Source organism: Pelobates fuscus, chromosome 2, assembly GCF_036172605.1.
Source record: "Pelobates fuscus isolate aPelFus1 chromosome 2, aPelFus1.pri, whole genome shotgun sequence".
Lineage (NCBI taxonomy): Eukaryota > Metazoa > Chordata > Amphibia > Anura > Pelobatidae > Pelobates > Pelobates fuscus.
In genome coordinates, this window is record NC_086318.1 from 164,813,570 (window position 1) to 164,819,120 (window position 5,551).

The following is a 5,551-nucleotide window of genomic DNA, read 5'->3' on the forward strand; positions in this document are numbered from 1 at the left end:
GTGTATTCAATTAGAGTGGAGGGAGGAGGGGCAGTGTATTAGATTAAGGGGCAGTGTATTAGATTGGGTGGCAGGGGCATTGTATTAGAGTGCAGGGAGGGGGCAATATATTGGAGGTGTGGGCAGTGTATTAGAAAGGGGGCAGTGTATTAGATTGGGTCTGCATGGAGGCGCTGAACGCTCCCCCTGGAGATGCTGATTGGCCGCACAGCTTTTTGCCACACATCCACAATAGTCTCCCAATGCTTTCCTATGGGGAAGCATTGGATTGGCTGATATAATCAAGTTTGATGATCTCAGCCAAAGTGAAGAACACACTCATAGGATTTTGAAATCAACAAGATAAAATAATTTGCTTTTACAGCTGTGCAACAGCATACATTCACCATTTCAGTCCCATTACCAAACTTATCTTAATATGTCAAGGTTTGACTGAAACATTGGTTATATAAACCTACCTTGCTATGAAAACTGAAGTTTTAGTTTTTTTGCGGCTGTGAAGATTTCGGGATTTTCTTATGCCTTTCATTTATTTTGAGTTTTGTCGGTTCGGTATATTAAACTACTGAACGCTGACCACCCTCCTGGCTCATTAACTACAAAGGGAACTCTCTCAGGAGGCAGCGGGACTTGGTGCCCGGAACTAAAATCAGACACGCGACTTCCCGAACACCGCTGAAAACATATTAACGCCTGCTTCCTTTTGTTGTCGAACAGCTAGGAGAGCACCGTTCGGTAATTTGGTTCCCACGAACAAGGGGAACAATCGCTCCTATGAACCAGGAGGCTCCGTTCGTGCTTTAATTTGTTTTTATGACTTTTTTTAAATTGACCGACCGCACACACTGAATTCATGGAACTGTTTTGGGCAGGAGCTTCGTGTGCGGTGGGTGAACTAAGACTTCCACATTTTTCAAAAAACCCTCAACCGATCTGGGTGAAATTTGAATATGTGGGTCTCCCAGATTGGGGCTATCAGGGGATATACTATTTGTGGGGATACCATGTATTTAAAGGGGTGTTCCAAGTTTTGGGGAAATTGTGTGTCCTTTGCCTGGAGATAATTGGGTTATCCCTTAGCTTACCTAATTATCTCCCAGGCAGAGAGAGGGAGCGTTTTACTGTAATTAAGCATTATGATTGGTTGTCGCCTTTGTGTACTGTGGGAGGTCCTCTTGCATTGGGACTTCCATAAAAGCCAGTATGGCATCAATAAAAATTATTCCTGTTGTACCCTTCATGAAGTCTAGACTCATGCTTGGGGCACCTTTTCTTTGCTGGGGAGATTCATCTTGGCAGCTGCATTCATCTTACTATTCATCTACCCACTCTAGCTGTAGCTATAATCACTAATGCTCAGCAATTGGGGAACGAATAGGCGAACAAAGTACGATAACTACTGACGTTCGTAACAGCGGCCCACATAAACTTAAGCCTTTGGGGCGGGGCCTGGCAGCGAACATGGCCGGTCGCACGCTTTAGGAGCTCCAGCTAAGACAGGCACAAGAAAGCCACGATCGAGTGACCCAAAAGTATTAACGGTGAACGGTGACCATAAACGTACACAGCACGACGAGAGCAGCTGAATGGTATCGAACCGGCACCGGTGCGCTGCAGATAAACCTGATCCAGTCATGCGGCCTAAACTCAAGCGAAGTCCGGGACCCGGGGGAGATGGCCGCCCTTCCGCCACTGGACGGGCTCCCGGGCGTGGACACACTGCAGCCCTGCTACCCCCCCCCTCTGGACCGGCGGGGGATATCCCGGTCCTCACAGGGGTTGAATAGCCCCATGCCGCAAACAATCTAAGCGACACAAACCCTGTCCACGAAGGACCACCAGGGCCAAGCTAAAATGGCGGCGCAGAAGCAGCGCAGAACGAGGCATGAGATGCACAAGCCACCCGAACACATAACCGTGTTCTTTGAACAGCTTCGCACGTACCTTTGGGAGAAGTACAAGGCCAAGAGACAGCCCTTCCAACAAGCGGTGAAAGCGGCGGCAAAGTGGATCCGCCCGGTGGTTCGACGCTACCTGAGGGGAAATCCCCCACGCGGCCCCAGTACAGCCTCCCGCAGGCGACCACACATAAGCGAGCCCTCCATGAAAGCGACGTCTTCTAAGACATCACCAAGCCCCCTTCTCAGCAACCAGCACAGCACGATCCGGATTTCTGTGGTCACAGCCACAAAGAAAGTATCAGAGCGGCTACACACCTTTCTGAGCGGGAAAAACGAAGGGTCTTTCCCGTTATGGGAGCCAGCTGAACGGCCTCAGATATTTTACCACAATGGAACTGTGACTCATCTCTCCCTTGGGCTGGACTGTGCTCTGCCCCTCGAGGGCATCGGATGAACTGAGCCGGCAAGTGGGACTCTCTGGGACTAACAACCAAAGAGTGTTATCCTTCAGACCGCTTATTATTTTTTCTGTTCACGTTATTATTTTCTTTACCTTACAGATGATGCTACCAGCAGCCCTGATAGCCGATATACCAATATTCGGCCCTTGATTACTAACGCCTTCCCTTACCACTCCAAAGGGGCTTCCTAGGAGGTTAGTGTTGACAGGCCAATACTAAGTTTGGAGTTTAAATGTTACCCTCAGTGTTTTAATGCTCCGGCACCGCTGCCCCCCCTGCTTGGCCTTTACTTAAAAGCTTAGTCAATACCCATGCCTGGAATGCGTAGGACGGCTATTTTGACTCACAGGCTGTACATAGCAATGCCATACAGGACAGGCACTTAGGGAGAATAGCGATGTTGAGGCATATTATAAATTATAGGCAAGTTATAGATCGTACTTATTTTTGATTCTACTGAGCACCTCTGACGGGCTATACGTTACCCTGCCTTAAGCTCTTTATGTTATGGCCCATATATGTATCTTGGAGCCGCATTAGGTCACTAGCTAGCCCTATCTAAACTTAAGCTTAACTAGCGAGGCTTTATACACCTAAAACCTGGCATGATGTACTCTAAAAATTGATGCCAAGCATATCTTAACACAAACAGTAAGTTATGTTCAGCTTGTCAATACCGACAGTGTTCATGTCAACATTGTGCATACACCCTTACTAACATACCTGTTCCTGTACCTCAAGCGACGCAAACCCAGCAGATTAAATTAACATTATTAACCCACGTTTGTAACTCGCTTTAAATAGTCAAGCTACATATATATTTTTCTGCCTCACAGTTGGAACAGCGTACGTCCACATATTTAGTAGGGGCATATAATACTGCTTAGTGCATGTTTTTTATTTAATCAGCAATAGTTGCTCTTAATATGTTTACATCTCCTTTCGAGGAATTTTCTGTCATAGAGCTTCACTGATAATTACTGATAATCTCTGTAACCACTCATGCATTCTCTAACTAGTCAGTCATAGACAGAGGGACATTTTGAAGTTAAACTTAAAAATGTAAAAAGCAGCGGTGGACCCGATCACCTATCCCTGCAGTTAACAACATGTAACCAATACTTTAACGTAAAAGCTGTTTTATTAATTAATGTAACGCAATACATGTCTAAGCTCCAGTGCTTTATTATTTACTCGTTTACCCTAGCATGCTAAACTAATAACCATTAATGTTTACTGACCTGTTAATCTCATGTTAATTTTAAAAAATATGTGCTGTATTGACAACTACTACAACTTGAAATATTATGCAAATTGCCTGCAGATGCTGTTGTGGCTATGCACGCTTGATGCAAACTTAAGCCTTTGAGTATGACATGCTTGCTCTAGAGTAAGCTAACCCTGCAAGCAAACACCTCACGGTCAGAGAATTCCTGCTCAGCGAGGCATTGAAATGGTCATGTGATTGCTGGATACATGAAGGTACAACACAAGGCTGCATCTGCACTTGGAGCTGGGAGAACCCCCCACCACGGCAAGGTGGACTCTTAAATTCTTATGGACATAGCCTCCCACATGCGGGCATCAGCTGAATGGTTCTGGTAACAGACCGCAAGATCCCCCATGGCTATGTTTATTCTCTGTTTAAATGTTGAGCTTTCATACTGTAGGCCTACAGTTTATTGCTAGTATTATTTTGTTGCAGTCAGTAACCAGAGGCACTAGCTCATATGTTTATATCTATGTCATATGTTTATATCTATGTATCCCTTCATGGGCTGATGGCACTACTCTGGCCCTCTATTCCCCTCTATGTGTTTTAAGCAATCTTACTTACTCTTGCTGTGACCTACATACCCAGCTGCAGAGTCTGTCCCTACTAGTCCAGTGGCAATGCCTCTTGAAACTTCAAACAGTTCTGTGTCACAACAAATTCTCTTCTCTCTTAGGTTCTCTAATAGAACTGTGCGCCTGTTATCTTTTATAATTCCCTATAAAAAGTGCAGTAATCTTGACATACTATGTTATAACTACACCAGTATAATGTTATATATGATCTTGTGCAATGTCTATACAAGCTGGTCTATTCTACCATGCGCTAAAAAAATAAAGAATGTAAAAAAAAAAACAACAACAACTTTTCATGGAGCTGCATTGGGAAGTCTGTGATTGGACAGCCACAGAAAGTCTGGGTGGGGTTAGAAGGGGATGGCTTGCAAAGGCTGCAGACAAGAGAACTGCAGGTGATGTAAGCTGTTTTTAGATATACCACTAATGAAAAAAATGCATAATTACATGCATAGGAGAGGAAAAATAGGTAGCAAGAGAGGTGAGAACGGGAACAGCTCAATTAGCCTGCCCTTCAGTGGGTCCCCGCTCAGATCTCAAGCTGGTTTTAGCTCAACTTGTGCCATTACAGAGAGAACATCTCTGAAGCATATCAGACCAGATCCAAAATGCCAGCAAGTTCCATCTGCACAACAGATACTGCAACCCCAGACGATTGGTTTAACCTTGTAAGGTATCATCAGTGAGGTATAGCCAATATCCCTCTAGGCACTGTGAGCAAGGGGTCCACGTCTGGATTACCCTTTACACTTATGGAGATAAAAATAGGTAGCAAGAGAGTTGAGAACAGGCAACAGCTCAATTAGCCTGCCCTTAGGTGGGTCCCCGCTCAGATCTCAAGCTGGCTTTAGCTCAACTTGTGCCATTACAGAGAAAACACCTCTGAAGCATATTAGACTGTTAACCACCCATACGGGCAGTCCAGATCCAAAATTCCAGCAAGTTCCCTCTGCATGAGAGATACAGCAACCCCAGATGATTGTTTCAACCTTGTAAGGTATCATCAGTGAGGTATAGCCAATATCCCTCTAGGCACCGTGAGCAAGAGGTCCACGTCTGGATTACCCTTTACACTTAACCCCTTAAGGACACATGACGTGTGTGACACGTCATGATTCCATTTTATTCCAGAAGTTTGGTCCTTAAGGGGTTAAGGAGAGAAAAATAGGTTGCACAAGATGAGCTAAAACCAGCTTGAGATCTGACTGGGGCCTCACCGAAGGGCAGGCTATTTCAGCTGCTGCCCGTTCTCTGCATACTCTTATGCCCTGTTTTTGCTCTCCACAAGTTTAAAGGGTAATCCAGACCTGGACCCCTTGCTCACGGTTCCTTGAGAGATAC